At 41.0% G+C, this 23,802-nt stretch overlaps 1 protein-coding gene and 1 pseudogene across 9 annotated transcripts in view; one reads left to right on the forward strand and one right to left on the reverse strand.

Moving 5' to 3' along the window:
- The window catches only part of L3MBTL4 (L3MBTL histone methyl-lysine binding protein 4), a 492,784-nt gene extending 480,531 nt beyond the window's left edge, over positions 1 to 12,253 (reverse strand). For 6 of the 9 annotated variants that reach the window (XM_049112901.1, XM_049112904.1, XM_049112903.1 and 3 more), the window contains exons 1-2: positions 12,115 to 12,253; positions 86 to 359 (exon numbers count right to left, since the gene is read on the reverse strand). The gene's annotated coding sequence lies outside the window, so the exon portion shown is untranslated. Of the gene's footprint in view, positions 1 to 85; positions 360 to 587; positions 809 to 11,781 lie in introns of those variants that run through there. The other 3 variants (XM_035718709.2, XM_025429465.3, XM_035718711.2) reach the window with 3 other exon arrangements.
- On the forward strand, positions 9,881 to 13,025 carry LOC112648040 (importin subunit alpha-1-like; annotated as a pseudogene).
- The last annotated feature ends 10,777 nt before the right edge of the window (positions 13,026 to 23,802 follow it).

A 23,802-nucleotide genomic window follows, 5' to 3' on the forward strand; every position in this document is an offset into this window, starting at 1 on the left:
AAAACATGTGGCAGAGTAATATTTGACATACTAACTCCCTTTGGGGCATCACTGCATTTCTGTTCTTGTGTTCCCAGGAATTCACCTTTAAGACTGCCAGATGTAGGTCTTTTCCGCTCCAGAGACTGGAGATCTCATAATTCTTCATTTTCAGGAGGTGGAAGACAAGCAAAATGCTTGGTCCAGGTGTAAGCTGACAACTCACTTGAAGAGCAAGTTTCTGTGCAAGCAGAGGGAAGAGCTCCCAGGGCTGGTCCTGGTGATATTCTGAAGAGGGAGCCCTGTGCCTCACTGCCCTCCACGGAGGCCTGCTGAGCTCCAGAAGGTGTGTGGAGTGGATGGTTCCAATGAGAAGGCCCCTATAAAATTTAGAGATCACAAGATAGAGGTGACTGGTAATGATTAGAAAAGCCCATAAAGCAAACCAGATGTGAGATTCTCCTCTATCGTGCAGGAGCCGTAGAGCAGTGATGACAGGTCTAAGCTCAGACAGGCCTAGCACAATCTTGGCAGCTGTGCTCAACCTCTAAATGGCATGGGAGAGATCCTAAAGCTTCCTGCCACCCCCAAGAAGGGACATGAATGACCTGAGGGAAGGCTGAAACACTTGAAGGATGCTGGAGGTCAGCAGGGAGAAACACTGGCTTCCAGAGTGGGACCACACATTGATAAGGTGTCAATAGTCTCATGTACCAATGGGGCAAAAAGGTCCACTGAGCCCCAGGAAGAATGGTCGTGGCTTAGCAGATGCCAGGAGGTTAAAGAACAGGTGAGCACAGCAGAAGCCTTGTGATGATCTGCTCCTCATCGTCCCCCTACCCACACCCCAAAAACACCCACCCAGGGCCATGACTCCTTGGGTGACCTCACAAAGGAATGCCCCTCAGGAAGAAGGCAAGATCATGAATTAACTGAAGTTTCAATTTGAAACACCAGACACATGACCACAGTTTCTGTTATTAGGCAGAATAATGCCTGAAACTGTAGATTAAGTCCCATTATTAGACAAATAATGGAAGTTATACATTTGTAGGCACCTGCAAAAATGGAATGTAACTATTGCACACAATGTACAAAGGTCATGTCTGCTCTCTACACAGCGTTGAGGACGTAATTTTAGAATCTGGGTGGCTGTTTCTCTTAAGAACAGCTTTTTATCTAATGATGACAGCATCCATGACATAAGGAACATTTTGGATATTTTTTTTGGAGGGGGGAGTTTTTAGTCACTAGATACTCATTTCTCTGTAATTATGAACTTGTAGAGTTTTAAAACTATGATTGTATTGGTTTGCTAAAGCTGTTGCAACAAAGTATCACAAACCAGGTAGCTTAAACATAGAAACACTTCATCCCATGGTTTTGGAGGCCAGAAATCAGAGATCAAGGCCTCAGTCCGCAGAGCCAGTTCCTTCTGAGTGCTTCATGGGAAGGATCTGGTCCAGACCTCACTCCTCAGCTCTGACATGGCCACCTCTTCGCTGTGTCTCTTTACATTGTCTTTCTTCTGTGTGTATCTGTCTCTGTGTCCAAATTTCTCCCTTTTTTTTTAATAAAAGTGCCAGTCCTACGGATTAGGACCCATCTAATGATCTCATCCTTACTTAACTACATCTGCAATGACTCTTTTGCCAACGAAGGTCACATTCTAAGATACTGAAGGCTAGGACTTCAACATACTGATCTTCAAGAGGACACATAATGATGATTTAGTCTGTGATGATTAAGCTATCAGAAAAAAAGTTTATTGGGTTTCCATGATTTCTGTTACTCTATATTTTCTGCAAAGATTCCTCAAAAATAATACCACAGAGGACAATAGGGAATGGTATTGGCTTCTGGCTTAATTCACTGTAAGTGAGCAGCACTATCACTAATGTAATTTGCCTTGAAAATATAAACGATTATCAGTATAAAGGTCTTTGTGTGTATTTCAGCAGCTCTAAGACACTATTGATTTTAGTTACACCATTATCTGTGTACTAATAGGAAAGAACTGTGACATGCTAAGTAGCTTTACCTTCCTGGAAGTCATTCCACAGTCTTTCAGACCTAGTCTTGCACAAATCACCCTCCTGTAGAAAACACCCCCCTGCCACCACTGCATCATGTGACATATGACATGTTTGTTTACTTATTTGTTCCCTCTGTCTTTCTTTCTCCCACTAGAATGCAGGTTCTATAGAAGAAAAGCTTTGGTCAATTTTGTTCGCCCACTCTCACCGACCCTGAAAGGGCCTGACACGTAGTAGGCACTCAGTGCTTATTTTCTGAATTTTTAAATAAATTCCATAAATTATATATCTCAAAGAGAATGTATGTATTGCCTGTATGTATGTAAATTTATTATGAGCACATCATTTTACTATGTACATTCTATATTCTGTATTATATACATGAATCAATATTTTTACATGGTTCGTCCATGTAGATATAATTACTGGTCACTTGTCTGGGACATTGAGCAAAATCATCAAAATGATCATATTTCTAAGCTTACTTGATATTAGCACCATCTAGAGAGGGGAATAAATGTCAGTGATTAATCTTGATACAAATTTTTCTTTCTTTCCCCACTCCTTTGTTATTGAGATGCACCACTGTCCTGAGGGAAGACAAGAGACTAGATGTTCACAAGCATATCAAGACACAGCCCTCCCCCATCTAATCACCCGGGTCACAGGCCTGCAGTTGGCCCTCAGACTGTGCTTTTGAGAGCCAGCTGCTTTTTCAAGGTTTGAACTGGCCTGAACCAGCCTCCATCTCTGCAGAAATGGATGGAAGGCGATGACAAGTTATGTGGTTTGCCCATCTTACTCTCTCTTGGGATCCTCCAGTTGGCATCATTGCTACTCTTGAGAAAAATTTAAAGGAAGAACTCCATTAGTAATTTCAGGTCATTAGTGTCTTCAAGAGATTGACACCGCTGTTACTGAATATATACTACTAATAACAACTCACACATTCATGATGTGCTTATCCTAGCCTCAGCAGAGTGGTAGGTGTTAACATAGGAACAGTCCTGCTCTACTCAGAACAATAAGGGTCACCCAAACAAATCAGGCCCTGACACCTAGATCCTGTGAATGTTACCTTATTTGGAAAAAAAAAAAGTCTTGTCTGTGTAATTCAATTAAGGAGCCTGAGAAAAGGAGATTATACTAGATGGACAAGGTGAGCTCCAAATGTCATCATGAGTGTCCTGAGAGGAAGGCAGAGGAAGATGTGAGACAGGCAGAAGAGGGGGAGGTCAAGTGACCATGGAAGCAGAGAGAAAAGATGCCAGCAGACACCCATACTGGAAAAGACAAGAAACGGATTCTCCCCTAAAGCCTCTGGAGGCATGGCTCTGCCAATACCTTGATTTTGAACACAAGATCAATTTCAGACTCTGGTCTCCAGAACTGTGAGAAAATAAATTTATGTTATTTAAGCCACCAAGTTTGTGGTAATGTGCTACAACAGCCATGGAGACTAATTCACCTATGAAGTGAAAACTGACAGAATGTCCATTTTGAAACGTGTAACTGGTCCACATAATGGGAGAAAATGTTTCCATGTCATATATGTAATAAAAGATTATATTCGCAATATATAAACAACTACAACTCAACAACAACTACAAAAACCTAATTAATAAATGGGCAAAAGACTCAGACCTTTCTATAGAGGAGATATATAGATGGCCAAAATGCACGTGAAAAGATGCTCAATATCACTAATCATTATGGGAATGCAGGCCAACACCACAATGAGCTATCACTTCATACTCATTAGGATGGCTACCATAAAAAAAGAAATACTACATGTTGATGAGGATGTGGAGACATCGGAACCCCGTGCATTGCTGGTTGGAATGTAAGATGGTATGGCCACTGTGGAAAACATGATGGCACTTCCACAAAAAAGTAAAAGCAGAATTATTATATAATCCAACAGTTTCGCTTCTGTGTATGTACACAGAATAATTGAAAGCAGAATCTTGAACATATTCATAGCAGCATGTTCACAAAGCCAAAAAATGAAAGTAGCCCAAGTGTGCATTGATGGGTGAATGGATGAGCAAAATGTGGTGTGTGTATACAATGGAATACTATCTAGCTTTCAAAAGGAAAACAATCCTGACACATGCTACAACATGGATGAATCATAAAGACATTATGCTGAGTAAAATAAGCCAGTCACAAATGTACAAATACTATACGATTCCACTTAAATAAGGTACCTAGAATAGTCAAATTCATACAGACATAAAGTAGAATGGTGGTTGCCAGGGGCTGGGAATAGGGAATGGGGAGTTGTTTCACGGGTATAGAGTTTTCATTTTGGGATGATGAGAAAGTTCTGGACATGGATGGTGGAGATGGTCACACAACATTGTGAATAAACTAATGCCACTGAACTGTACACTTAAAAATAGTCACATAAATTTTATATTATGCATATTTATCACAATAAAAAAGGATATCTGGGCATAGAGAGGATCACAAATCTCTCCACAGTTAATAAATTCTAGAGCCAAAATTAGAAGCCAAGTTTTCTGGCTTTAGTATCTGTGCTCTTAATTTCTGGGTTGTAGTTTTGAGGTAGATAATGAGGGAAATTTTTATTTTTAAAATTCCACTTTGAACAATACAAAGTGAAATTTCAGAATTGATGGTACAATTATCCTCCTCCAAATATTGGTAAGAACCAAAAATGTCATTTCCCAGCTACCTAACCAAGTAGGAAACAAAGCAATGAGACTTAGGCCACATGGCTTAATAAACTCATTCAGAAGACATTATTTTCATCCTTGTTGTACCTATATGTATACGTATATTCATACACGTATTTTCAAACCTGTTGTACTTAATCCTTAATTATGAAGCACATCACAAAATAAGAGTGGAGATTTACTTGGGAATATATAATTCAGTGATCTTCTGTTTTTCTAAGCAGGAGGTCCATAGATTTAAGAATGTTTTGAAAACCAGTAGATACCTCCTCAAATGCTACCCTCCATATGCACAGAACAATTTGCATCTGACATTAAGAGGACCATAGAGCCCTAATGCTCTCCCTTGCATGAACCCTCTGCGGTCTCATGAATCTCATGGTAAGAACCTTTGGTCCTACAATTATGCAGGTAAAGGGATATTTTTAACAAAATATGACTCCACAAAATATTTTTTTTGAAAACTATGGCCCAATTAAGGAGAGCTCACGAGATGAGCACTGGGTGTTACACTATATGTTGGCAAATTGAATTTAAATAAAAGAAAAAAAGAAAAAAGAAAAGAAAGCCATGGCCCAACACAGGGGATAGCCGCATTATATTAGAAAAAGCACTGGATTTGGAAGAATGAAAAAGGTTTAAAATGAGAGTCAGCCCTAGAGCCCTTATGCTGACCACTTAGCCTTGCTTTTAATGCATAAATGAAGGGACACCTGGGTGGCTCAGCAGTTGAGTGCCTGCCTTCCACCTAGGGCACGATCCTGGAGTCCCAGCACCGACTTCCACATGAGGGTCCCTCCACTGAGCCTGCTTCTCTCTGTGCCTGTGTTTCTGCCTCTCTCTCTCTCTGTGTGTCTCCCATGAATAAATAAAATCTTTTTTAAAAAATGAACTTGTGTACATTAAAAGGGCCTGTGAATTGTAAAACAATACAATCCTGGTGCCTTTTTAAAAAAAATTTTTTTTATTTATGATAGTCACACAGAGAGGCAGAGACGCAGGCAGAGGGAGAAGCAGGCTCCATGCACTGGGAGACCGATGTGGGATTCGATCCCAGGTCTCCAGGATCGCGCCCTGGGCCAAAGGCAGGCGCCAAACCGCTGCGCCACCCAGGGCTCTCCCTGGTGCCTTTTTTAACTGTGTTCTAGCTTCATTACCAAGAAGAGACAAAAACATGTACTGCTTCTGGGAGGCAACTGAATGAGCTGACTCTCTGTGGGGACATGAAAAATTCAATCTATGTATTGTGTATATCAAATATGTGTTCCTAATTAGGCACATATTTTATATGAAACACTTGGATTCGAATTAAGTAGGCAGTTGAACCAGTTATCCATTTTACTTTCTATCTGTTCTTTCAGAGGCAATCCCCATGTTAGAAATGTATTGAAACTTATGGGTGACTCTGATGTACCTAATTCTTCCTCTGATGCACCTAGAGTTTTATTTTCCTCTGTAAACACTCATACACATATACATCAACTCATACATGTTTATAATTACTAAGACTGAGATTCACAAAATGACAAAAATTGGCCCCAATCTCAATGATTCCTAAAGGAAGGCCAAAAGGAAGAAAGAATTCGCAGATAAAGCCAATAGCTTGACGAATATAATCAGATTTCTTTAATCTGTTTATTAGTGGTTTTAAATTATTAAACTAAATCATAAGCATATAGAATATGAGGCTAAAGAAAAAACAGAAAATATGTGTTTTGTGGAATTTTAGGCTATTTTGTAGTTATTGTTTTTTTTTATTTTTTTATTTTTTTATTTTTTAAATTTTTTTTAATTTTTATTTATTTATGATAGTCACAGAGAGAGAGAGAGGCAGAGACACAGGCAGAGGGAGAAGCAGGCTCCATGCGGGGAGCCCCACGTGGGACTCGATCCTGGGTCTCCAGGATCACGCCCTAGGCTGCAGGCGGCGCTAAATGGCTGCGCCACCGGGGCTACCTTTGTTTTATATATGATAAAAAGTTACAAATCTGGACAAATTCAATTCTCCAAGGCCATTTCTCAATCTCAGGAAAGATGTGTCATGAGCATCTATTATCTTATTTGTATATTTTAGAAACTGCAAGAATTTACTGAAGAAATCTTATCTTTCTGAAAGATAACAATTACATGGTGCTATGAGCATATCCAGAACAGTGCTTTACTAGTGTAAGGAAGTCAACAAATACAATCAATTAGAATAGGCTCTATTTGCTTGGAGATAAGAGAGGAAAGTGGTGAAGAACTTGGATTCTGGAGTCAAATGGCTTGGATTAAAATTCCACCTCCACCACTTTTATTGTGTGAACTTGAGCAAATTACCTAACCTCTCCATGCCTTAATTTTGCTCTCTATAGAGAGGGGCTAATAACAATGCCTGCCCCATATTGTTTATTGTGGGGATTAAGTGAGGTTTCCTTTCGGCATGTTTAACCTGACACCTGGTGATTAACAAGCATCCAGTGGCATGTATATCTATGTAGACATTGGCTACCATGACTATAGTGATTGTCCTGGAAAAATCACCATTCTTAAGATATAAGTTATTCTGTGACACTATGTAAGCTACTATTTTGTTGGTATCTTTCTCACTGGAATGATCCATCAGTGCAATGGAGGCAAAGAGGTGTAACCGAAACAGAGAGGGGAACGTGTGGAAAGACAGGGGAAAAGATGAAGGACTGTAAGTAGAAGAATCTGGGAATGGCAGAGTGAGCATGGGGTCCCCATTACCAGGGGAGCATCCGTGAGCAACAGCCTCAGGGAAGGGAGAGCAGAGAGCATAAGTGCAGGTAGGGCTGATGGAGTTGCTGGTGCCTGTGTGGGGAAAATAAAATTCCTACAGTTAACTTAGCCTGGATTCAAAGTAGAAAATGCTCAGAATAAAGCCATCAAGAAATGCTTCTGTGCAGCAGTTTTCCAATTTTAGCCACGGAATCCTTTTCCCACGGGAAATCCAGACTATAAACCAGATAAAAAGCAGTGCTGCTCTGCCTGAAGAGATTTCTCTCCTGTGATGTCACCACCCCAACTGTGAAGTTGGGTGGGGATCATAGAGCCCCTCTGCTCCTGGGGTCCCACACACTTTGGGGGGTCTTGCTACCTGTCATGGTATTCTCCCCAGGAACCACTTCTTCGTCATCATCATCATCGTTGTTGTTGTTGTTGTCCCTTCTCTTTCTTCCTCAAGCTAGAAAAAAACCCTTTCTAGTTTTAGGACTATCTGCTCTAACTAACTACTTCTGCTACCCTAGGGAATCTTCATTACTTGAAGGTTTGTTTTTTTTATTTGACAGAGGCTGTTAGCTATGGAAACTTCTAGTGCTTTCCTACCCTGCCCTGCCCTGCATCCCCAGAGCCTTTGAGGGGGGCTGGGCTCCCAGCTTAGCTGAATGGATGGAAGCAGGACATAGAGGTGGGGAGGGGGGAGGGTGTCCTCAGGATATCTAGTCAGGCAGGCTTCTATTTATTAGAGGTGATTTGATTGTTTGTCTGTCTGCTCCATTAGACTGTAAATTCCACAAAGGCTGAATCCACATCAGTTTCCCTTCCCACTGTAACCAGGCAGCTCGCATAGTAACTGGCAAAGGGTAGATACTCAATAAAGACTGGGGGAATAAATTAACTGCTAGAACTGCACAGCGGACTCTCGAAGAAGCACTCATTTGTCCAAAGCTTTGACAGAATGACACTTTAACCATCTGGAATTCATGCCGTCTTCTCTAAATCTCATGAATCCCCCTTTGCAGATTTTCCAATGGTTCTTGCTAAGCTGTCGGCAAGCATTACCTCATATCTTACTTAGCTCTTCTATTTAAAGGTCTTTATTTCTTCTGATGTATCTTCTGTAGAGGTGGCTAATCACTAGTCCTAACCCTTTCGTTCAGCTCTTTATATACTTGAAAAGACTCAGGTCATCCCTCTGCTGACATTCTTATGCACCATATGATTCAAAGCTCCTAATATTTTTTCACATATCTAATTTTTCATTACTTTTGGATGTTATCCTTTTTCTCTGATTTCTGCCAAATTTTTTCATGTCACTTTCTAAAAATGGTGGCCAGAGTGAAAATAGCATTTATTGTCCAGCTGAGTTAATGTTTGCTCTGCATTCCTTCTGTAAACATACTAGCAGGTGCTCAAGGCACATGGATTGCTGAAGCCTGGGTCATGGACTATTCACTAGAAAAACTGAGATCAAGTTCAAAGCCTCACTCTGATACTTCTATCCATGTGAACTTAAGCAAGTGATTTATTTTTAAAGATTTTGTTTATTTATTCATGAGAGACATAGTCAGAGACATAGGCAGAGGGAGATAAGCAGAGACATAGGCTTCCACAGGAAACCTGATGTGGAACTCGATCCCAGGACCCAAGGATTATGACCTGAGCCAAAGCCAGACGCTCAACCACTAGAGCCACCCAGGTGCCCCTAAGCAAGTGGTTAATGTTGTACAGTATTCACAGTATTCACAGTATTCACTGAGCTGACCTCAGTGTGCCGTTGGGGGTAAATGAGCTAATGCAGTTAGAATCGTGGCTGGTACAAAGTACGGGTTCAATATTAGTGATTATTTGTTGTTGTCATTATTGCTGTTGTCATTATTGCTACTATTACCTTTCAGTCACAGTGCACTCAAAAGAATTTTAAAATATAGTGAGTCATAGGAAGCCTGTGGTAGAGGAGAAAGGAAAGTGGTGGTAAGAAAAGGGCACAAAGGTGAGTGGAGACCATAGATTCTTGCCTACGTTATTAACTAAGTCTCAACTTTTATCACCAAGTCCAGCATGATGCCTGGTTCATGTTAGATGTCAATAAATATTTATTGGATTGGCTTAATAAAATTTACCCTCTCACATATATAACCTCTTTCTCAGAAGTGACACTGTTTTTTAAGATTTATTTATTTATTTGAGAGAGGGGAATTGGAGAGACAGAGGGAGAGAGAATCCCAAGCAGACTGCTTGCTGAGCATGGTGCTGGAAGTGGGGCTCAATCTCATGACCTTGAGATCATGACCGGAGACAAATGTTTAACCAACTGCACCAGCCAGGCACCTCAGCAAGCAACATTTTTTTTTTTAAGCAAGCAACATTTTTTATGCAAGTTTTCCCACTTACTGGCCATATGACTAAGGGAAATGTAATTGACACATCTGAGTCTGAATCATCATTTATCCATTAGTTATGATTCTAGAATCCTGTGTTGAAATGAAAATTAAACCAGATAATATTCTTGGTATTTCATATGTGTTTAGTAATGTTCTCTGATATTATTGTTATTGTACAAAACATGGCAGAGACATCATGATGTCCCCAGGAAGTGAATTTAGGCTGAGATGGTAGCTTTCCAAAGATTTTAGTAAGAAATATTTTATATATTCCTTAGCTCCCCCTGACCTTAGTATTTAACAGATAATTGCCAGAGCTGTTGTGGAATTCCAATCTTGGGGAAATGTTGTCCCTTTGTTTTTGCAAGCAATTTTTTAAACCTGTAAAATGACCACGAACAAACTAAATGTCTCCCTAGAGGGACTTCCTCAGAGAAAATTTCCCATCCTGTCTCCAGGCAGCATTTTATAGCACTTTTAAGAAAACTCTAGAATTGTTTCTACAAGAATTGTGACTCACAGTCCACTGAAGGGCTGCAGGTGAGGAGGCTCTGTACAGACATGGTACATCTCCAGGTATGCTCAGAAGTCAGCTTTCAAAAGGTGCATCATGCCAGGCTGGTAACAACCTGAGACAGCATAAAGACCCAAACCCAATCTTTGAGTGGCTCCACAGCAGAAGAGCAAGATCTTGTTGTTGGCCTGACGATGCTCACAAGCTGTGCTTTGCAGAGTGTGGCTGAGCGGTATGCCTGGGATCTGCCCTGCGGTGCCCACCCAGCCTCCAGGAGAGTGCACATTGCCCTTTTCACCAAGGGCTCCTGGGGCTGCGCTCAATCATATGTCTTCTGCTGCAACATGATAGTCTTTCATTCATGCTGTTCCTGTCTTACTTTGACTAGCTAGGGGTCCTATAAAAATCCTAATTGTTTAATATGCTGCTCAGATTCCTGCTCCCCAAAGAAAACAACAGCCACACAGATGTGAACACCTTCTATGTAACACCAGTGATTATAATCCAACACCATATCTCAAGCCCCCTCCTGACCAAAGTCATCTCAAGAGTATAAAGAAAATTTGATGCTGTCTTTGGGCTGATCCCTGGCGGGCATTTTGAGAGCAGCTGCCCTGCAGCCTGTGCGCCCCCTGCATGGCCCCTTGTGGAAGCCTGAGTCTTTCTCCCTTTGTCTCATAGCCATGTCCACCAACGAGAATGCTAATTTACCAGCTGCTCCTCATAACAGATTCAAGAAGAAGGGGAAAGACAGTACAGAAATGAGGCAGTGCTGAACAGAAGTTAATGTGGAGCTGAGGAAAGCTAAGAAGGATGACCAGATGCTGATAAGGAGAAATGTTAAGCTCACATCTTGATGACACTACTTCACTGCAGGAAAACAACCAGGGCACTGTGAATTGGTCTGTTGATGACATTGTCAAAGGCATAAATAGCAACAATTTGAAAACCAGCTCCAGGCATCTCAAGCTGCTAGGAAACCACTTTCTAGGGAAAAATAAGCCCCCATACACAGTATATAATCAGGGCTGGTTTGCTTCCAAAATTTGTGTTCTTCTTGGGCAGAACTGATCATAGTCCCATTCAGTTTGAATCCGCTTGGTCCCTCACTAAAATTGCTTCTGGAACATCAGAATAGACCAATGCTGTGATAGATGGAGGTGTTACCCCCACCTTCCTTTCTCTGTAGGCATCTCCCCATGCCCGCCTCAGTGAACAAACTGTATGGGTTCTAGGAAACCTTGCAGGTGATGGTTCAGTTTCCTGAGACTTGGTTATCAGGTATGGGCAGTTGACCCCTGTTGGCTCTCCTTGCAATTCCCAATATGTCATCTTTAGCATGTGGTTATTTACGTCATCATACCTGGATACTTTCAAACCTTTGTTGCAACAAGAATCTTATACCTACATCTGATGAATGCTGTTGAGCAGATTCTTCCTACCTTAGTTTGTCTTCTGCATCATGGCGATCCAGAAGTATTAGCAGATACCTGCTGGGTCATTTGCTACCTTACTAACGGCCCAAATGAATGTATTGAAATGGTTGTGAAAACAGGAGTTGTGCTCTAACTTATGAAGTTTCTAGGAGCTGCTGAATTGCCCATTGTGACTCCTACACTAAAAGCCATAGAAAATACTGTCACTGGGACAGATGATCAGATCTGTGTTGTCATAGATGCAGGAGCACTTGCTGTCTTCCCCAGCCTGCTAATGAACCTCAAATTAATATTCAAAAGGAAGCTATATGGACAATGCCAAACATCACAGCTGCTCACCAGGACCAGGTACAGCAAGTTATAAATCACGAATTAGTCCCATTCCTCGCTGGTGGTCTCTCTAAGGCAGACTTTAAGATACAAAAGAAAGCTGTATGGGCTGTGACCAACCACACAACTGGGAGAACATTTGAACAGATTGTTTACCTTGTTCATTGTGACATAATAGAACCATTGATGAACGTCTCGACTGTGAAAGATCCCAAACATATTCTGGTTATTCTGGATGCCATTTTAAGTATCTTTCAGGCTCCTGAGAAAGTAGGTGAAAATGAGAAACTTAGTATAATGATTGAAGAGTGTGGAGGTTTGAACAAAATTGAAACTCTATAAAACCATGAAAACGAATCTGTGTACAAAGCTTCATTAAACTTGACTGAGGGGTACCTGGGTGGCTCAGTCAGTTAAGCATCCAACTCTTGACTTCAGGTCATATCTCAGGGTCATGAGATTGAGCCCCAAGTCGGGCTCCTTGCTTGGTGGGGAGCCTGCTTCTCCTTCTTCCTGCCTGCCACTCTCCCTGCTCATGCTCTTTCTCTGTCAAATAAGTAAATAAAATCTTTAAAAAATAAAAAATAAACTTGATTATAACCATTTCTCTGTAGAGGAAGAGGAAGATCAAAATGTTGTGTTAGAAACTACCTCTGAGAGCTCCCAAGTTCAAGATGGCACTTCCGGGAACTATAACTTTTATATTGTACAGCTGAAGCAAAAAATTGTTTGTTGTGTACTACATTAGCATAAATTTGTCTTACCATTTCTCTATTAAGATGTCTTTTTTTTAATGTGTTTTATTGGGATACATGGGTGGCTCAGTGGTTGAGCATCTGCCTTTGGCTCAGGTCATGAGCCAGGGGTCCTGGAGTCGAGTCCCCTTAGGGAGCCTGCTTCTCCCTTTGCCTGTGTCTCTGCCTCCTCTCTCTGTGTCTCTCAGAAATGAATAAATAAAATATTTTTAAAAAAATAAAAAAATAAATGTGTTTTGTTATTGTCACAATTTTTACAAGGAACTATCCTTGAATAGTTCCAAACTCTACATGCTGTATGAAGGTCTTCCTCTCAGTGGGTTTCTTATTTCTGTGTAGAATCTCATATATCACAGTATCCTTTAAGTAAAGATTAAATTTCACCCTTTAAAAAAGAATATAAGGGAAATTCAGTTTTATAAGATGCTTAGATATTGGTACATCCCATGAGTGGATTGAACTGTTTTGTTTTTTTTTTTCACTTTCAAGATGATGTTTAAATTCTAGTTAGTCAACATATATTGTATTATTAGTTTCAGGGGTAGAATTTAGTGATTCATCACTTGTGTATAACACCCAGTGTTCATCACAATAAGTGACCTCCTAATGCCTGTCACCCAGTTACCCCAACCTCCCACCTGCCTCCCGTCCAGCAACCCTTACTTTGTTCTCTGTTCAAAATAATCATCTAAATAGATATTTTAAAAGGAATTTGACCTCTCTCTAATAAAATCATGAATATACATGGAAATGTGGGGACGCTTTCTCACAGTGATGAAGAATATGTGGTTTAAATCAGAAGTGAGCATTGTACTTAAATGCAACTACTAGAAATATTCTCATGAAAAATCCAGAATAAAATAAAGGAGCCCAAGATAATGATTAATATTTAATAGGTAGTTTTTGACAATTACAAAAGAGCAAAAACAAAAATTAGATGCATAGGTATAGAAAAGAAAAATATAAAATTATTACACCTTGTGAATGACATACTTGTAAACCTGAAATGGTAAAAGAATCAGTTGAAAAATCATGAAAAAATTTAAATACAATGATGTGATTACAAAATAGATTTCTTAAAATTTGGGCAGCCCAGGTGGCTCAGCGGTTTAGTGCCAGCTTTGGCCCAGGGTCTGATCCCAGGTCCTGCATCAGGCTCCCTGCATGGAGCCTGCTTCTCCCTTTGCCTGTGTCTCTGCCTCTGTGTGTGTGTGTGTGTGTGTGTCTCATGAATAAATAAATAAAATCTTTTTAAAAAAATATTAAAATTTATAATATATATATATATATATATATCAGCAATGGCCACTTTTTTAAAAATTACAATTTAAAATGTTTCATTCTTAATAGTAACTAACTAGACAGTATGCCTGGATACACTGTCATAAAAAAAAACCCTGTTGTGGTCTAAATGGGGGGAAAAAAAGGAAAAACATGAAGCATTAGAGAGATTAAAGTAAATGAAGTGATACACATGAAAACAGGGTCTCTGGGTCTCCGTGGCAGCCTGGCAGCAGATGCTCAAGAAGACCTGAGCTAGCCCAGATGGTGCTGGAGCTCCTCAGATTTTCCAGGCAAGCTCTTGGTAGCTTTGGTACCAATGGGGCTTTGGTAGCTCCCCCGTTCCTCTGCCTAGATCCTTCACCCCCAGATATCTTCGTGTCTCCCCTCCCCACCTGCTCCCTGCTTTGGCTCAAAAGTTACCTGGCTGAAACTCACTCTGACCATTCTATTAAAAATTACAAGATATCCTTTGGGCCCATCCACCTTACTCTGCTTTATTTTTTCCATTGTACTTTTGTTTGCTGCTTCTCCCTACTAATAATGTAATCTCCAGGAGGCCAAGGTCTTTTTAGTTCAACTGTTGCATGACTGAATGAATGAATGAATGAATGAAAATGTACGTAAAGTTTAAAGATAGGAAGAAAAGCACAAGAAATAAAACATTAAATATGCTATGGTAATGGTATTCTGAGTGATTTTTTTCTTTTATTTCCCAAACATTTTGTAACTTAGCTTATGACTTTTATTTATTAAAACGAATTTATATTTTAATAGGATTATTGCTCTGCTTAGCTAGCTCCTTTCCCAAGTTGTTTGCCAGGAAAAAGGTGTACAGGGAACAGACAGTCGCATTATATACCTTAACCACAAAAACAAGCATACAATCTATTTTCATTAAGCCTGTTTTTTATTTCATTGTTTTATTTTTTAAATAAATTTATTTTTTATTGGTGTTCAATTTACCAACATACAACATAACTCCCAGTGCTCAACCCATCAAGTGCCCCTCTCAGTGCTCATCGCCCATTCACCCCCACCCCCCGCCCTCCTCCCCTTCCACCACCCCTAGTTCATTTCCCAGAGTTAGCAGTCATTACGTTCTGTCTCCCTTTCTGATATTTCCCACACATTTCTTCTCCCTTCCCTTATATTCCCTTTCACTATTATTTATATTCCCCAAATGAATGAGAATGTATAATGTTTGTCCTTCTCTGATTGACTTACTTCACTTAGCATAATAACCTCTAGTTCCATCCACGTCGAAGCAAATGGTGGGTATTTGTCATTTCTAATGGCTGAGTAATATTCCATTGTATACATAAACCACATCTTCTTTATCCATTCATCTTTCGATGGACACCGAGGCTCCTTCCACAGTTTGGCTATTGTGGACATTGCTGCTAGAAACATCGGGGTGCAGGTGTCCCGGCGTTTCACTGCATCTGTATCTTTGGGGTAAATCCCCAGCAGGGCAATTGCTGGGTTGTAGAGCAGATCTATTATTAACTCTTTGAGGAACCTCCACACTGTTTTCCAGAGTGGCTGCACCAGTTCACATTCCCACCAACAGTGTAAGAGGGTTCCCCACATCCTCTCCAACATTTGTGGTTTCCTACCTTGTTAATTTTCCCCATTCTCACTGGTATGAGGTGGTATCTCATTGTGGTTTTGATTTGTATTTCCCTGATGGCAAGTGATGCGGAGCATGTTCTCATGTGCTTGTTGGCCATGTCTATGTCTTCCTCTGTGAGATTTCTGTTCATATCTTTTGCCCATTTCATGATTGGATTGTTTTTTCTTTGCTGTTGAGTTTAATAAGTTATTTATAGATCTTGGAAACTAGCCCTTTATCTGATACGTCATTTGCAAATATCTTCTCCCATTCTGTAGGTTGTCTTTTAGTTTTGTTGACTGTATCCTTTGCTGTGCAAAAGCTTCTTATCTTGATGAAGTCCCAATAGTTTATTTTTGCTTTTGTTTCTTTTACCTTCATGGATGTATCTTGCAAGAACTTACTGTGGCTGAGTTCAAAAAGGGTGTTGCCTGTGTTCTCCTCTAGGATTTTAATGGAATCTTGTCTCACATTTAGATCTTTCATCCATTTTGAGTTTATCTTTGTGTATGGTGAAAGAGAGTGGTCTAGTTTCATTCTTCTGCATGTGGATGTCCAATTTTCCCAGCACCATTTATTGAAGAGACTGTCTTTCTTCCAATGGATAGTCTTTCCTCCTTTATCGAATATTACTTGACCATAAAGTTCAGGGTCCACTTCTGGGTTCTCTATTCTGTTCCATTGATCTATGTGTCTGTTTTTGTGCCAGTACCACACTGTCTTGATGACCACAGCTTTGTAGTACAACCTGAGATCTGGCATTGTGATGTCCCAGCTATGGTTTTCATTTTTAAAACTCCCCTGGCTATTTGGGTTCTTTTCTGATTCCACACAAATCTTAAAATAATTTGTTCCAACTCTCTGAAGAAAGTCCATGGTGTTTTGATAGGGATTGCATTAAACATTTAAATTGTCCTGGGTAACATCGACATTTTCACAATATTAATTCTGCCAATCCATGAGCATGGAATATTTTTCCATCCCTTTGTGTCTTCCTCAATTTCTTTCAGAAGTGTTCTATAGTTTTTAGGGTATAGGTCCTTTACCTCTTTGGTTTATTCCTAGGTATCTTATGCTTTTGGGTGCATATTAAATGCGATTGACTCCTTAATTTCTCTTTCTTTAGTCTCATTGTTAGTGTATAGAAATGCCACTGATTTCTGGGCATTGATTTTGTATCCTGCCACACTACCAAATTGCTGTATGAGTTCTAGCAATCTTGGGGTGGAGGCTTTTGGGTTTTCTATGTAGAGTATCATGTCATCGGCGAAGAGGGAGAGTTTGACTTCTTCTTTGCCAATTTGAATGCATTTAATGTCTTTTTGTTGTCTGATAGCTGAGGCTAGGACTTCTAGTACTATGTTGAATAGCAGTGGTGAGAGTGGACATCCCTGTCTTGTTCCTGATCTTAGGGGAAAGGCTCCCAGTGCTTCCCCATTGAGAATCATATTTGCTGTGGGCTTTTAGATGGCTTTTAAGATGCTGAGGAATGTTCCCTCTATCCCTACACTCTGAAGAGTTTTGATCAGGAATGGATGCTGTATCCATTGCTTTCTCTGCATCTATTGAGAGGATCATATGGTTCTTGTTTTTTCTCTTGCTGATATGATCAATCACATTGATTGCTTTATGAGTGTTGAATTAGCCTTGCATCCCGGGGATAAATCCCATTTGGTCATGGTGAATAATCTTCTTAATGTATTGTTGGATCCTATTGGCTAGTATCTTGTTGAGAATTTTTGCATCCATGTTCATCAGGGATATTGGTCTGTAATTCTCCTTTTTGGTGAGGTCTTTGTCTGGTTTTGGAATTAAGGTGATGCTGGCCTCATAGAACGAGTTTGGAAGTACTCCATCTCTTGCTATCTTTCCAAACAGCTTTAGTAGAATAGGTACGGTTTCTTCTTTAAACGTTTGATAGAATTCCCCTGGGAAGCCATCTGGCCCTGGACTCTTGTGTCTTGGGAGGTTTTTGATGACTGCTTCAATTTCCTCCCTGGTTATTGGCCTGTTCAGGTTTTCTATTTCTTCCTTTTCCAGTTTTGGTAGTTTGTGGCTTTCCAGGAATACATCCATTTCTTCTGGATTGCCTAATTTATTGGCGTATAGCTGCTCAAAATATGTTTTTTAAATCGTTTGTATTTCCTTGGTGTTGGTAGTGATCTCTCCTTTCTCATTCATGATTTTTGAGTCTTCTTTCTCTTCTTTTTAATAAGGCTGGCTAATGGTTTATCTATCTTATTAATTCTTTCAAAGAACCAACTCCTGGTTTTGTTGATCTGTTCCACAGTTCTTCTGGCCTCGATTTTGTTGAGTTCTGCCCGAATCTTTATTAACTCTCTTCTTCTGGTGGGTGTAGGGTCCATCTGCTGTTTCTTCTCTAGCTCCTTTAGGTGCAAGGTTAGCTTTTGTATTTGAGTTCTTTCCAGTTTTTGAATGGATGCTTGTATTGCGATGTATTTCCCCCTTAGGACTGCTTTTGCTGCATGCCAAAGATTTTGAACGGTTGTATCCTCATTCTCATTAGTTTCCATGAATCTTTTTAATTCTTCCTTAATTTCCTGGTTGACCCTTTCATCTTTTATTAATTGAATGATATATTTGGCAGCTCCCACATTCGGGGCATATATATTGAGGACTGTTAAGTCCTCTTGTTGCATAGATCCTTTAAGTATGAGATAGTGTCCCTCTTCATCTCTCACTACAGTCTTCGAGGTAAATTTTAGTTTATCTGATATAAGGATGGCTACCCCTGCTTTCTTTTGAGGACCATTTGAATGGTAAATGGTTCTCCAAGCTTTTATTTTCAGGCTGTAGGTGTCCTTCTGTCTAAAATGAGTCTCTTGTAGACAGCAAATAGATGGGTCCTGCTTTTTAACCAGTCTGAAACCCTGCGCCTTTTGATGAGGTCATTAAGCCCATTCACGTTCAGAGTTACTATTGAAAGGTATGAGTTTAGTGTCATCATGATATCTACTCAGTCCTTGCTTTTGTGGCTTGTTCCACTAAACTTCTTCTTAAAGGGGAATTTTAAGAGTCCCCCTTAAAATTTCTTGCAGAGCTGGTTTGGAGGTCACATATTCTTTCAGTTCCTGCCTGTCTTGGAAGGTCTTTATCTCTCCTTCCATTTTGAATGAGAGCCTTGCTGGATAAAGTATTCTTGGTTGCATGTTGTTCTCATTTAGGACCCTGAATATATCCTGCCAGCCCTTGCTGGCCTGCCAGGTCTCTGTGGAGAGGTCTGCTGTTACCCTAATACTCCTCCCCACAAAAGTCAGGGATTTCTTGTCTCTTGCTGCTTTAAGGATCTTCTCTTTATCTTTGGAATTTGCAAGCTTAACTAATAAATGTCGAGGTGTTGAACGGTTTTTATTGATTTTAGGGGGGGATCTCTCTATTTTCTGGATCTGAATGCCTGTTTCCCTTCCCAGATTAGGAAAGTTTTCAGCTAGGATTTGTTCAAATACATATTCTGGCCCTCTGGCCCTTTCGGCGCCCTCGGGAACCCCAATAAAACGTAGGTTTTTCTCCCTCAGGCTGTCGTTTATTTCCCTTAATCTATCTTCATGGTCTTTTAATTGTCTGTCTCTTTTTTCCTCAGTTTCCCTCTTTGCCATCAACTTGTCTTCTATGTCACTCACTCGTTCTTCCACCTCGTTAACTCTCGTCGTTAGGACTTCTGGTTTGGATTGCATCTCATTCAATCGATTTTTAATTTCTGCCTGATTGGATCTAAATTCTGCAGTCATGAAGTCCCTTGAGTCCTTTATGCTTTTTTCTAGAGCCACCAGTAGCTGTATAATAGTGCTTCTGACATTGAATTTTAATCTAGATTTTGTAACTCTGCGGGAGAGAGGACTGTTTCTGATTCTTTCTTTTGAGGTGAGGTTTTCCTTCTAGTCATTTTGCTCAGTGCAGAGTGGCCAAAACCAAGTTGTATTGGGAAAAGGAGAAAAAGAGAGGAGAGAGAGAAGGAAAGAAAAGAGAAAAAGAAAAAAAGGAAGAAAAAAAGAAAAAAGGAGAAAAAAAGGAGAAGAAAAAGAGAAAGAAAAAGAAAGGATAAAAGGGGGTGGGGGAAGCAAACAAATCAAAACACAAAAAGAAAAAAAAAAAAGAAAAAAGAAAAACCACGGGGGAGTATCTTCTGATTCTGTGTACTTTAAGTCCCTTGACTCCCCTGGAACTTGTCCGTCTAGTTGGTCTTCTGGGGGAGGGGCCTGTTGTGCTGATTTTCAGGTGTTAGCACTTGGGGGAGCTGCTCTGCCCCTTGCCTGGTGCAGGGCTCAGTGGGGGTTGTTTACCCGGTGAGGCCCCAGGAGGAACAACTGCAGTGGCGGGGCCAGCTCTGGAGCCCTGGAGTCAGCTCCTGCAGTACCTCCAGAGCTCTCCGTCTGCAGGGCCTAGATGCTCCGGGGCGGGGCCACTGATCTGCTCAGCTGGGGCAGGAGCGTCCTCGCTGTCCTGAGCCCTCCCGGCCTCTGCCTGTCCCAGGGGGAGGCCGGATCCTGGGCTGTGTCCCGGCGCCCTGTGCTCCGGGGCCTGCGCTGTTGGATTCTCGCTCCCGCCCCGCAGCCCCCTCCGCGGCCGCCGCCGGAGCCCCTCCGAGCTGCTCTGGGCCCCGCCGTGCGCTGCAGCCCTTAGGGAGCTCGGCGCACTCTCCCGGGGCGCAGGTGTCTGTTAGTGTCCCCGGGAGCCCAGGGCATCCCCGCCCTCCTGGGTCCTGCTCCACCTCCCCGCGAGCCCCTTTCCGCCCGGGAAGGTCGGTGCAGCTCCTGCTTCTCCGGGACGGGGCTCTCCTGTCCTGGGGACACTCGCCCTGGCCTCAGCCCGGCTCCTCGCGGGGCCCCTCCCCCTTGGAGGCCTTTTGTTTCTTTATTTCTTTTTCCCCGTCTTCCGACCATGATAGAAGCGTGAACTCTTCTCACTGTAGCATTCCAGCTGCTCTCTCTTTAAATCTCAGGCCGAATTCATAGAGTTTCAGGATGATTTGAAGGTTTTCTAGGTAATTTGGTGGGGACAGGTGACTTGGGGACCCTACTCTTCTGCCATCTTGCCCCTCCTCCTGATTTCATTGTTTTAAATCTTTAGATGTTCTTAACTGTAGCTGTTATCTGTGTCTTGAGACCACATTTTTATCTGAACCTTTTAATTACTATTTTTTTCAAGTGGATCAACTTTTCTTATCCCAAATTGAATACCTCTAGCTAATCTCAAACTGAAATTAGTAAGATTAATTGCATTTCATTGAAATGTTCTGAAATGTGTACTCTCTTCTTTCAAGTTACATCTTCCTTCTAATATTAATACTCGGTGAATTTTCTGTCTCAGTTTCATCCCAGCTGCTGGATCTATTGTTTTCAGAGTAGACTCACAGCACTTACATACATGTTTGGACTACTATGTTTTAAGCTGACTCATTACAAATTAAAAATATTTTTTAGGTGTTTGCTTTAAGAAGACTTTAGGGTTTATATTGAGGCAGTTGATAATGATTGCTAATAACTGCTGAAGAAAAAGAACCTATCTTTTGTTTTTTTTTAATTTTTTATTTATTTTTTTAATTTTTAAAGATTTTATTTATTTGTTCATGAGACACAGAGAGAAAGAGAGAGAGGCAGAAAGGCAGAGAGAGAAGCAGGCTCCATGCAGGGAACCCAACGTGGAACTCGATCCCAGGTCTCCAGGATCACAGCCTGGGCGGAAGGTGGCGCTAAACCACTGAGCCACCAGGGCTGCCCAGAATCTGTCTTTTTGTGTATAAGTGTTGGTTTGGAACCTATTCATCTAGTTGCTTGGAGGAATTCTTAGTATGTATGGGATATTCTGGAGCTCTTTTGTATGTGAGGGCTTCTGGCCTTATAGATAGTTCCATGGAAAAATCTTCAGGGCCTATTTCCAGCCATCCTTCATCCTTGATATATGTCAAGTCATCCCTAAGAAGAGGAATATTGGCCACCCTGTCGTTGCCAAGAAAGACCCTAGAGAGTCTAATTGAGTTTTGATTACAACCTAGTGATTATGGCCTGGGAAAAAATTTTATAGGATAACTGGATTTGTGGGCTTTTCATTTCTACATTTTCTGGAACTGTTCAAGATTTGCTATCAGGCAAAGCCCAAGCACTTTTGGAATTAGGTGGTCTCATAGCCTTCAAGAAAGGGCTTCTTAACCTTTCAGAAACACCAAAAATTCCCAGTCAACCACAAATGAAATTGGCAGCTGTCCTCTTGCTGTGCACAGTCCAAGTGGCAGAAAGCCTCTGAAGCAGCCAGGTTCCAAACAGGTGTTTATACATTTACTTTTAGTGACCCTAACAAGCCCCCCTGAATCCACTTGGTGAGGTCCTGACTCCTTTCTCTTTTCTCTTAGCCCCAAAGAGCTCATGATGTAATTCTCTGGCACAGCAAGCTTTCCAAAAGATGTTTGCTTGGCTGCATTCCCATCAGCAAAATTGTCACACATTTATCCTGAAGCAATATTGAAGTGTCCAAGATAGAAATGTCAGAGCATATGTTAGAATACTCTGCATGATTAGACCATGCCCTCACATCAGTGATCCACCACTAAATTCTTTGTCCAGACTCCTCCTAGGCCTGGTGATACCTGTTAGAGGCTAGAGTTTTAAGCAGTACACAAGTAGAAGAAATTCCCAGAGCTGGTCCCAAAAGGGGTCTTAAATTAGAAATACTCATGATAAAGCCACTTCTAAGAGTTGTTAGTGAAAACAGGCAATGGAATCTGTGATTGAGAATGCTGGTATCTTCCGTTGTCCATTCTCTATTTCTGCCTTTAGCCTCACCTTAAGCTTCTGGACCCATGGCTACCCCCCATAAAGACTACATTTCCTAGCTCCCTTGCAGCTACATGTGGCCATGAAGCTAAATTCTGGCCAATGAACTATGAGTCCAAGTGATACATGCAACTTCTGAGTTGTTTGCCTAAAAGGAAAAAGCAATGTTTTCCACTTTGTCTTTTTCCTTTCCCCCTGGCTAGAAAGTAAACAGAAGATGAAACAAGGGGCACCATTAGAGACCATAAGCTGGAAGCTGTGCAATAAGGACAGTGGAACAGCAAGCAAGGAATCTAGCTCCCCAACATCACAGAGCTGCATATCAGCTCTGTGCCATTTGCACTCATACCATTACATGGGGTGGATGTACAGTCTTCCTATCTTGTTAAAGCTATTGTTATTTTGGCCTTTGTTATAGCAATAAAGTTCTTACTCCAACTAAAACAAAGCAAAGGTCAAGACCTGGAAAGGTAGAAAATTAGTCTTTCAAACTATTTTAGTTATGTACACATGAGAACAGAAGACAAGTTAAGGTGAAAAAATGAGAATAAAAGGAAAAGTGAAGGAAGATCTCAGATCAGGCTGCTATAACAAAAAACCATAGATCTGGAAGCTGGGAAGTCCAAGATCAAAGTGGGGGCTGATTCAGTGCCTGGGTGAGAGCCCTCTTCCTGGTTTACAGATGTTTGCCTTCTTGCTGTGTCCTCATATGGCTCAGCTTAGCTCTCTGGCCTCTTACCATGAGGGCACTAATCCTATTCATGAGATTCACCCTCATGACCTAATCACTTCCCAACAGCCCGATCTTCTAACACTGTCACACTGGGGTTAGAGGTCAACATATGAACATTCAGTCCATATCAGATGATCAAGTTAAAAGGAAATATTGCAGGGCCACTTTTGTGAACACTGAAGATCCTTCAGAGTGTTCCTTACACTGAAGATCCTTCAGAGTGTTCCTTATATGCCCATCCAGGGACAACTACTTAATGAGATTGAAATAATCTCAATGTCATGGCTGGTATAGCTTAGCTCTTGGCTCATGGAGTAGGACTTTGGATTTGTTATTTTGAAATAACCTTGGATTCTTTCATGCACCATAGGAGAACAAAGATGAATGAAGTAGTTATTCAGCCTATGGCTAAATAAAACATACAATCCTTTAATCTTTCTATTTAATACCGAATGCAGATGATCCTAGATCACTAGACTGTTGACTTATAGTTATATATGTCCTATAAACAATAGCTTCTTAGAA

Source organism: Canis lupus, chromosome 7, assembly GCF_003254725.2.
Source record: "Canis lupus dingo isolate Sandy chromosome 7, ASM325472v2, whole genome shotgun sequence".
NCBI lineage: Eukaryota > Metazoa > Chordata > Mammalia > Carnivora > Canidae > Canis > Canis lupus.